Source organism: Halichoerus grypus, chromosome 9, assembly GCF_964656455.1.
Source record: "Halichoerus grypus chromosome 9, mHalGry1.hap1.1, whole genome shotgun sequence".
Taxonomy (NCBI): Eukaryota; Metazoa; Chordata; class Mammalia; order Carnivora; family Phocidae; genus Halichoerus; species Halichoerus grypus.
The window spans coordinates 63,794,449-63,806,430 of record NC_135720.1 but is presented as its reverse complement, the minus strand read 5'-3'; the positions used below and the strand labels follow the sequence as shown (position 1 = coordinate 63,806,430).

The window sequence follows — 11,982 nt, the reverse complement described above, 5'->3', positions numbered from 1 at the left end:
CACTCTCCCCCACTGATAGACATACATAAACCCAGCTGAAAAAAAAGCCCCCAATAAAAAATTATATACCACCTGAGGAAATACAACTTGCTTACTCAGCTGGATATTTCATTTTTTGAATGTTCACCATTTTGCTTTTCATAATCAAAACATCTCAAAGATTTTAAGTAATGGTGGACAAATTTAAATGTCTACTTTGCTGAATAGATTTACAAGACAAAATTTACACAGTGCATCCCTGTGAAACTACAACTGCTAAAATTTGCTTGATAATAAGTTAAAGGCATCATTAATTTAATTAGTTATGTCTGACCTCATTCCCAAAGCAGATATGTGATAAACATGATCCCTAGAGTATTGTTTTTATCTTTTATCAAAAATTTTAAAGAACTTAAAAGGATTTTTACAATTAACACATGACTATATTTAAAATACTATAATTATTACCAAATAAAACATAGTTTGAAATTGATCTTTTCTATTGAAATGATCACATTAAGAATATATGTATTTAGGCTCTCTGCTCCTCCCCATTGGACCAACAGCTGCATCTTCTGGTGTGGTGCCAGTCACGGTCCCCAAGACACAATGGATAAGGTGGGAGTAAACGAATTTGACCGTATTGGGTGCCTGGTCACCAGGGCTACTTTTAACTCTGGCAAAGTGGATACCGTTGCCATCAGTGATCCCTTTATTGACCTCAACGACATGGTCTGCGTGTTTCAGTATGATTCCATTCATGGCAAATTCAATGGCACAGTCAAGGCTGAGAATTCAGCACCAGCTGAGTATGTTGTGGAGTGCACTAGGGTCTTCACCAACATGTAGAAGGCTGGGGTTCATGTGAAAGGTGAAGCCAAGAGGGTCATAATCTCTGCTCCTTCTGCTGATGCCATATTTGTGATGGGCGTGAACCGTGATAAATATGACAACTCCCTCAAGATTGTCAGCAGTGCCTCCTGAACCACCAAGTGCTTGGTCCCTCTGGCCAAGGTCATCCATGACAACTTCAGCATTGTGGAGGGACTCATGACCATAGTCCATGCCATCACTGCCACCCAGAAGACCATGGACAGCCCCTCTGGGAAGCTATGACATAATGGCCAAGGGGTTCCCAGAACATCATGCCTTCTTCTACTGGCACTGCCAAGTCTGAATGGGAAGCTCATTGGCACGGCCTTCCATGTCCCTAGCCCCAATATGTCAGTTGTGGATCTGACCCACCTCTTGGAGAAAGCTACCAAATACAATGACTGCCTGCTTCACTACATTCTTGATGTCATTGTAGGAGGGTCACAGAGGGCATTACCCTCAATGACCACTTTGTCAAGCTCATTTCATATAGCTATAGCAACCAAGTGGTTGGCTATAGCAACCAAGTGGTGGACCTTATGGTCCACATGGCCTCCAAGGAGTAAGAGCCCCTGGACGACTAGCCCTAGTAAGAGCAAGAGGAAGAGAGAGTCCTTCAGTTGCTGGGGGAGTCCTTGCCTCAACTCATCCCCCAACACACTGAGAATCTCCCAACCTCTATACAGTTTCCATCCCAGACTCCCTGAAGAAGGGGAGGGGTTTGGGGAGCCTTATCTTGTCATGTACCATTAATAAAGTATACCATAACCCCCCCCAAAGGAATATATGTATTTAGATTCCACATATAAATAAATTTCACTTAGTGTAACACCCTCCAAATTCATCCATGGATGGCAGGATTTCTCTCTTTTTTAAAGCTGAATGATATTCAGCTTATATATATGTATTAAAGTTGAATATACATGTATAATCATATATATAAAATCACATTTTCTTTCTTTATCTGTCAATGGATACTTAGGTTATTTCCATAACTTGGCTATTGTGAATAGTGCTGCAATTAACATGGGAGTGGAACTATGTCTTTGATATAATGATTTTGTTTCCCTTGGATATATACTCAAAAGTGGGAGTTCTTGGTTATATGGTAGTTCTATTTTTAATTTCTTGAGGAACCTCCATACTGTTTTCCATAATGGCTGTGCCAGTTTACAATCCCACCAACAGTGTACAAGGGTTTGCTTTTGTCAATATCCTCACCTCTTATCTTTATAAAAACAGACTTCTTGGGGCACCTGGGTGGTGCAGTCAGTTAAGCATCTGACTCTTGGTTTTGGCTCAGGTCATGATCTTGGGGTGGTGGGATCCCGTTGGGCTCCACACTCAGAGAGGAGTCTGCTTGAGACTCTCTCCCCTTCTCCGTCTGCCCCTCCCATCTCAACTAAATAAATACATCTTTTAATAATAGACTTCTTAACAGCTGTGAATTGACATCTCATTGTGTTTTGATTTGCACTACCCTGATGATTAGTGATGTGGAGCACCTTTTCATGTACCTATTGGACATTGGTATGTTTTTGGAAAATTACCTGGTTAGGCCTTTTGCCATTTTGGGGGGTTGTTTTTGTTTTTTGCAGTTGAGTTGTATGAGTCCCTATGTCTGTATTTATTCCAGCAATGCTACTACTGATCCATGTATTTTTGGAATCCTATTTTATAATAGACTTCAGAAAATGTATTACCTTACTTTAGAAAATCCATTATATAATAACAGGTCAAAGGCCAATATTTCCTGTTCAATGCCTTCCCAATTTATTCAGCTTAGGGTTTTTGTTGTTGTTTGTTTCCCTTCCATATCTGCTTAGCTATTATTTGTGCCTATTTTAGAGATATTATTTTGATTAAAGCTGCTTGATTCTATGTATCAGGAAGATAAAGTATTTGCTATGCTTTAAATTAGGAATCGCCTCCAAATCCATCATAAATCTGACTTAGTTTCATTTGTATGTTTCCAGCCTACTCAAGGGCAATATGTGAAGCAAGTCGATATCATGCGTGTAATTGACTGATTGCTGTTAATTTGAAATATGTGAATTTGAGAACTGCCTTTATACGTATTCATTAACATGCCATCCTTCACTCGAAATGATCAAGCTCTTGGCACATCACTAATAAGATATTTGTTTTGTGTTGTTTTTTAGTGGTCATGATGAATTTGGGCTGATCCATCCCACACGCTGCTATCTGTTTTTTCCTGTGACTAATAGACTATATCTGGCATGGCAGGCTTATAGATATTATCCTCTGCCTTAAAGGAGGACCAAAATATGGCGATATGATTACTACGTTGGCTTTATTTACTAGAGCCAAAGAATCATAAATGTATTATAAAACTATTACCCAGTCAAAAGTTAGAATTCTAGAATTTCCTAGTCAAAAGTTGGGTAACTTTTTAACAAAGACAAAAATAAAATTCACAGAAACTTTATTGGCATTCTATATACTATCAGTATTACAGGAAGTAACTTGTAATTAATGACATCAAATTAAAATGACAATAAAATAAGGGCTAATGTGGAAAAATAACAGTGTGTCAAAATGTAACATTGTTTGTAGTGGTTATGAAGCTGTTGTTTCTCAGCTTCAACACTCTTGTCTCTCCCTCTTTCACACTCTTTTATGTAAGCTGGGGCTTCAATTCTCCCTTATCAAGAGAGACATACAAGGAAGAAAGTATGGTAGGAAAAGAGGAGAAAGCGCTTTCTCTTGTCCTTTTGCTTCTTGGCTCTCCTAGCCCAAGAATGTCTCTTTACCCCTGCAGCTGTTCCTTCCAGTCCCCTGCTTCCCTGGGTGCTCCAAAACCAAGTGCAGTCAACTCTCACCACCAAGTAGAGCCAAGTAGGACCTACTTCCCAAAGGACTAGATACTGAGCTGTGTCTGGGAGCCTCTCCTCCTCTATGATTCTGGATTCTAACTTCCCCTTTGTTTCTCCTTCCAGATGGGTAGCATCTCCTTCCTACAGTTATTGCTACTTTGTTATTTCAATATTTATTATTACTTTTTCAATTTTCCAAACATCTGTTTACCCAAACTTTTATCATAGCAAATTCTGTCTGTTAAAAGAGTTAATAATGAGAGTCTATTTTCCTGAAACTTCTGGTAGACTATCGTAAGAGAAAGTTAATTTCCCTGGATATTAGCTAATTTTAACTGAAAAAAGAAAAGAGTGAAAGTTTTCAATCCATAGTGTAACTTTGAAATATCAATCAACAGTTAACTCTATTGTCTGTTTATACCAATTACTTTCTTCTTTTCATTACAAGGTTAAATATATATATAAAGTGTGAGAACTTAAATGATTATGGTAAGTTCTGACATTGTTTTTGTTTTTGATCTGATCTGTGACCTTTGGGGAAATTATCTCCCCTCACCCCCAAATACACAATAAGCTACATCACAGAAGCACATTTCCCCTAATTTCAAAAGTAGACTAGTTAGATTCCCTTTTCCACAAAGGTTAATCACAAATGCAGACACACATAATTTGGGTTGAATCACCCAAAAGCAATGTCTAAGAGAGATGATGAATGCATTTCAGCATTTAATATCCATGGTTTCTGTCCATGGGCCTGATTCTTTCCTTCTTCCTTCTGTCCTGGGAGCTACCAAATACTTTTTGTTTGTTTTAGTAAATATGTTTGATTTCTTACTATATACAACAATTTTGCTTAGATATTGCCTTATAGATGTCTGCTTTCCCATAAACATTTCTCAGCTAACTTCTTTGATTAACTAGACAAAGATTTCTTTTTCTCAATTTTTTAAAACATGCAATTAGAGAATCATATCTGCTGTAATATTTTTATGCATTCACATAATATTTTATGAACTATTTTTAATATAAACTTTAAGAATAGAATTGGCACTCTATAATTGCCAAAGTGTAGTATTAATTCTATTTAGGAAGTTGGCCTAGATAATATTTTTGAAGCTTATTTATTCAATAATAACAAAATACATTATACGGAGATAAAATTTATTTATTTTTTAAAACATTTTCTTTGTAAGTAATCTCTACACCCAATATGGGGCTTGAACACACAACCCCGAGATTAAGAGGGGCATACTCTAAAGACTGAGCCAGCCAGGCACTCCCTGGAACCAAAATTTAAATAATGACTTAAGTTCTCCTACATTATCAACACTCACAGAATTTACTGGTGTTCCATTAATTTTGTTAACACCTTTATTTAGCAAATATTTATTGGGTTTGTCCCATATGCTAGGCCCTGTGACATGTATTAGGGGATGAAGGGTAAAAAAGAATTCTGTTATTAAGGAGATGCCATTTTAGTGGGAGAGATGAACAACTACAGAAATATGATACAACATAATAAAATGTATTATAACAGTCGGTACAGGATGCTATAGAGACATAGATGAGTGGCATCCAGCATGCCTAGGAATAAAGAAAAAGCTTATAAGAAAATGTGATAAAAGAATAAGAGGGGTGCCTGAGTGGCAGAGTCAGTTAAACATCTGACCCTTGGTTTCAGCTCAGGTCATGATTTTCCAGGTCATGAGATTGAGCCCTGCATTGGGCTCCAAGCTCAGTACAGAGTCTGCTTGTCCCTCTCCTTCTGCTCCACCTTACCCACTCCCCGCTCACACACGCGTGCTCTCTCTCTCAGCTCTTTTAAATAAATAAATAAAATCTTAAAAAAAAAAATAAAAAAGAAGAAAGGAAAATTAACCCAAAGAAAAAACAAAATTTCTCAAATTTTGCTTTTTGAGGGCACCTGTGTGGCTCAGTTGGTTAAGCAACTGCCTTCGGTTCAGGTCCTGATCCCAGGGTCCTGGGCTAGAGCCCCCCAACAAGCTCCCTGCTCAGTGGGGAGTCTGCTTCTTCCTCTCCCTCTGCTCCTTCCCCCTGCTCATGCTCTTTCTCTCTCTCTCTTGCCCACTCTCATAAATAAATAAATATAAATACAAATAAATAAATAAATAAATACACACACACACACACACACACATATATATATATTTATATATATATATTTGCTTTTTTAGAACAAAGGATTTATGAGAGGAAATACATGAAATCGGGTAATAGCCAGAATCCATTGATCCTTGTATGCCACGCTAAACTTAATTTTTTGCTTGATATCATTTTGAAGAATGAAACTATGATTGTGTTAATCAAAAACCACCTACTATTTATTTCCCATTGTGGAACGAGGTAAATGACTTATAATAACCCCTCCTTTGATTAAAAAGTATTCAACAATAAGTAATTAGCAGTAATTTACACATTGTAAATGCAGTACTAAATAACCTTTGCCCTAAAATGTCACTAAGGTTGTGATCCTTTAATATAAATTTATTTGACAACCAGTAGTAATTTTGTACATATGGAAATCAACTGATAACTAATTGGGGGTATATATCATTAGAAAGATGAATAATGATTTATATTTTAGATGCTACAAGATGTGCTGAGTAGTCACAACTCAGTTATGTGGAGTATGGATATTTATCTCATTTTATTATAGTAATTGCTACCAACATTTAAGTCTTAAAAGCATTGAGCAGTAGGTAACTTGCCAATAATATCTTGCAATAAGAATATCCCAGTTTAACCCAATAATCATTGAAACACTTGTAGTTTAAAACCTACTATGAAAGGCTGAAGTTTGTAATGGTTTTTGTTCTCAGTTGAAAGTTGCTTCCACAGGGATCCATGTCCTTTTTACTAAACATTTTGAGTGGGGGTAGAGGCTACCCTCTAACCCAGTAGATCATTCTGATTATCATTTACTATGTTTAACCTTTAGTAATAAACACTATTTTTTTAGTGAATTTTAAGTGTCAATTCTAAGCGCACTCTCTCTCTCTCATTTCTTTCTCTCATCTCTATCTCTAGCTGTATATCTTTATCTCTTGTTTATTTCCTTTGCCAGACAAGTGTTGACTTCACCCAATGTTAGTTTTTATTAATAGAGACGGAAGGATTCTATATTTTCATCAATAAGGAATGAGAACTTGCTTATTTTTACCAAAATCCTGGAGAAAATTTTTCCCTGGTCTCTTATTGGCCCAAATAGTTTGAGGCCTATCAAACTGGTAACCAGTCACTGGTAAAGATGATGAATTTAGGCTACCATAATGAATTTAGGCTAATCATGTAAAGGGGGAATGAATAGTGGGTATCAATCACAAAATCCATTATAAACAAATCACATTTTATTTAAATGAAGTTCACATGCTCAGAGTTAGACTAATCATAACTCTCGGCTTATGGCACACTCTCATTATTAGTCCATGAATCACCTATTTATGATGTATATGGGATGGATAGATAAATAGATATAGATAGAGATGGAGAGAAAGAAAAGGGAAGAGGGGAGAGAATATTTTTATTCTGAAAATTTTAAAAAAAGTTTTATGAATTCAGAATAATTTAGAACTGAGAAGTTTAAGCTCTAGCTTTGGGACCTAGGGCAAGATACTTACAAACTAATAATAGAAGCTAATTCAAGGAGTTCTTATGAGAATTGAATGAGATAATTCACTTAAAACCATAATCCATTATCTCACCAGCCAGACTTAATCATGGTATGTTATTTGTGGTCGTCTGTTTTCTCTGCTCCGAAACATACATAGTGAAAACTAAGTTTCCTTTTGGTGTGCTAGATCTCAGAGCACATTCTCAGAAAAGGTGAAAAACTGTAATTAGCGATTTGGACATATGCGAAAACCCAATGTCCATCTCAGTTCTTGGCTAAAATAGCTTCCCCAAATCTGTTTTCTATTGTTGTACACCGTTGTCCTCTACCTTTCTCTTTTGCATTTGTCTTTCCACCCTTCTTGTTTTTCTCCTGTTTCAGTCCTCAGCAACTCTCTAATTATCCAAGGCCCCACTCATCCAGAGTACTCTACTCACAATGAAAATGCCCTAATCTTATTACCTTATTCCTTGACTCTATTCCTACTAGCCTTGTAGAGACAGAGAATGAAAATGAATGTGTGTATGTTGAAGCACAGAGCTACATTTCCAAATGTTGGTTAAGGCCCAATTGAAAAGGTACCTTCAAACATCATTGGTGATGGCGTTAACTGATTGGAACTTGCATAAAGCTATTTACTAATATGCATCAAAAATCTTAATTAAGTAGTTCAATTAATATTTAAAAAACACCTATTGTCAACCAAGAAATGTCCTAGATGTGGTGAAATAGGTAAAAACAAAAGTGACAAAACCCTGGCTTTTCCAAGTGACATTGCATTGTGGGTGAAAAACAAATGAAAAAAAAAAAACAAAACAATGATTTAAAAACCTAATAGTCTGGATGGTAATAAGAGCTATAAAGAAAGACAAAACAGGGCAAAGCAAAATTGAATATTAGGATAGAGAGTGCCATGTTGCAAATGGTGTTTACTGAGGGCATCTCAGATGAGTATCACATGAGCAGAGACCTGAAAGAAGGGAGGGGATGGGCCATATTGCTATATGGGGGAAGAGCAATCCAGATAGATGGAATAGTGTTTAAAAAGCACTTAGGGAAGGAGCATGCTGATATGTTTGAAGTAAAACAAGGAGGCTGATATGGGTGGCAGTGAGTGGGTTGGGAGAAAGAGGAAGATGGAGTACAGCTTTAGAAGACATGATAAGGACTTTTATTCAATGAAACAAATTTTAACCATATCCTTCTGGTTGCCATGTGGATAATGCAAGAGGGGAAGGGTATAATACATGTAAGACATGATGCAGGTCTAAAATACGGTTGCAATAGCACAAATTTGAAGAATTAGCTGTGTTTTGGACACATTTCACAGAAATACGATATGCCACTACAATGAATGTATATTTTCAGGGAATATGAGAATCCTAAAATGATTCATGTTTTTTATTTTGCTCAGCAACTAGAAGAACAGAGGTGCCACTGATCAAAATGACAATAAAATTTGGAGGACAATTTTTGTTAAATCAAGAGGATTTTTTTGCTCTTTTGCACATTTTAAGTTTTAAATACTTTTTATGTTTGGAGACATTCTTTAGTTGGACCTATAACTTCAGAGTTTAGGAGAGATGCCTGGATTAGAGCTTCACAGTTGAGAGTCTTCCATGTATAGTATTTAAAACTATAAGGAGGGTGAAATTACCTAGGGAATAAATCTAGAGAGAGTCTGAAAACTATTCATGATCTTTGAATCAGAAATTCTACTTTTGAGGAATTATCCTAATGTTATAATCACACAAGCAAACTCTGCTTCCTCTGTGAGGATATCATCACGAGATGTCTGTTTTACTAGAAGAGTAAGAAAAATTTTAAACAGTTTTTTATGAATTGATTTTTGTAAAGTTATAAAATTAAATTAAAAACCTTGTTTACAAATAGTACTTAATGACACTCACACATGCAGATGTATTAGAGATGCATTACTATTCTCACATTTCTAAGAAGAAATTGGTAAAATATCACACAGAATTATTAAGTTTTAAACATTATGTTTTTAAAATAGTTTATGTTCTTTTACATTAGTATTAAGCTGATTCATGATACAGATATCCCCAAAGCTGCTCTCAGAAGGACTTAAATTTTTATCTCTTATGTATCTCTTTTCTTGCTGAAATACTAATACCTCAGTCCATGGAAGAACCAGATATTTTCATTGTATAAACCTCTGGGTTTTAAATAATGCTAAGTTATCTTGAAACCAAGGCACCTTCAATATTCATAGGGGTGGGCAACTTTTCAAAGTTCTATCACACCTCAGTCTATTTTTTTGAGATACCATGAGGGAAGAGTAGGCTCATGTGAGGAAGAGTCTATTGATAACATATAATCTGAATATAAAAGTGAAGCATATTATGTATCTGATCTGTTACTTGTGAAAATTTTAAAAAGCTAAGCATAAAAATCATCATAGAAGGGGCACAGTAAGCTTGGAGAATAGTATTGGATATTTGGTAACTCTTAATGTTACACATATTAATGTAGATTTGATTTTCTCTATTTCTAGTTAATGGGCCAAATTATGATCTCAGATGTAAGTTAGACATATTTTTTTCTATGACGAAACTAAGGGAAATGGTGACTTGAGGTGATTTCTACACATGAAATGATCTAACACACATGCCATATTAATTTTAAAAGAAGTTATCACTTGTGTCAATAAGCACCTTACTTTGATACTGAACTTCTCTTAGAAAGCTCAGGGTGTTTTCTATGATATAAATTAACTTATGAGAGCAATAATAAATGATTTTTGTGGATAAAAAAAGTGAAGCTCAGATGGATTAACTAACTAATGCTTTATTATCCAGACCTACACATTTGTTCCACACCTTTTTTCTCCCTCACACACAAATTTGGAGGCTTAAGATCAGGAGTCACTTTGAGACTCAAATTCCATATTTTATAATTTAGAAGAGTGAGACATTTAAAAAGTTAACAGTTAATTTCTTATTACCTTAAAATAAATGTTGAAGAAAATCCTACTCTACCCACGTTCAAATGCTTTCTATAATCTGACAGTTTGGAAAAATGCTTTATAAAATTTTTTTACAATATGCTACACTCTTTGATAACTTTGTCATTTTCCAAATGTGTTTAGCCTTGCACTCATATGCTAAAGAAGCTGTCGCACAAAGATATCCTTTGTATAAATCTAAATAATGAACAAAGAGTCACATGGGCAACTTCATAAAACTTTCTTGTTAAAGTTGCAAGATTTCTCCACATAATCCCCTTAAATTAGCCCAACTGATTATTGGGCTATTTTCAAATAAGTTATTCTGCAGTTAAGAGAAAAATATTTTTTAAGTATTCACATTAATGAAACAACTGATAATACATAGTAATGTTGTAAATAGTGGAAATCTATAAGCATGATCAATGTTTCTTTAGTGAGTATTTTTATTTTTTCTACTAATAGTTTATCAGAAAAATAACAAAGTTGATTGATTTAATTTGTAGTTACTTATTTCTACTCTGACACTTGAAGTGCTAACATATATCAACATGCTCACAAGACCAGTACATAAAAAAACTATAGTAAGACTCTAGAATATACCAACTTCTGTCTTATAACAACCAGACAGGGTAAAGAACTGAGCAGGTAAATGGACAACAGAGCAAACCATCTTCATAGACCTTGTGTTCACCACATCAATTCCCTCCATACTCTGATCCATTGAACTTAAAATTAGCAAGTGGAGTATTGAAGAAACTTCCCAGGAAAACGTTGGTATAAAAACATCAAATTGTATACTTTAATTAGACTATAATTTTTCTTTGAGGGGGAATACTGTCATCTTTGCCAAAGAAGGAAACATTTTTATGCCAAAGTTAATATGACAGTCCTGAAATTTGAACTTATCCATTTAGTGGAAAGCTTGCAGGAAGTGACAGACTTAAACATCTTGCTGCTTAACATTGGTATGTCTATAATATTTGGGCAAAATTCTCATTATTTCTTTTATGAATTTGAAAAAGCACTTATTTATTTTTATGTTTTGGAAGTTGAAATGTGTTCCTGAATGTGAGAAATCCCTTTTACTTCACCATATGCCATCTTGTCTTTTTGACACTCCAAGCCTGGAAATATCTCAAATGTGCAGACTTCTGATTTCCAAATTATCTACTGCCAAGAAGGGAAGTGGGTATCTGAAACTCAGCCACAGACCTTGGCAAATTTCAAATTCAGAATAAAACTTTACTTTAAAATTGTGCTCAAAAGTTGAAAGGGATTTTTTATGTCTAATTTGTGTTCTATTCCTATTGCAGGATTGAGTAAAAATTATTATATCCTAGATTAAAAGGCTTCTTTTTCTTCCTTGGGCAGTTTTGAAGGATTAAGAAGTGGATTAAAGTTCTATTCTTTTGCATTTAAATTTGACAGTGTAAAGAGTGACAAATTCCTGCTGAGTAGAAATATTGCTGAAGAAAGCACATCATTTGGGATTATTAACAGTGGATATCACTAGATTTTTAAAGGTATCTGAGCAAATGTCTAGTCTATGGAGAAAGGCTTGTCCAGCAGTACAATGAAATATCTGTGTTTTTGTTTGGTGTACCTCTAAACTGAAAAGTAAATGGCGATTTTGTCATGTCATTTATTAAATTTTTGGTGTTGCTGAAAAAGTGCTCTAATTAAAACCCAAA

General features: G+C 35.1%; 1 pseudogene; it reads left to right on the top strand.

Moving 5' to 3' along the window:
• Positions 1-588: 588 nt before the first annotated feature.
• LOC118529541 (glyceraldehyde-3-phosphate dehydrogenase pseudogene) lies at positions 589-1,448 on the top strand (annotated as a pseudogene).
• The last annotated feature ends 10,534 nt before the right edge of the window (positions 1,449-11,982 follow it).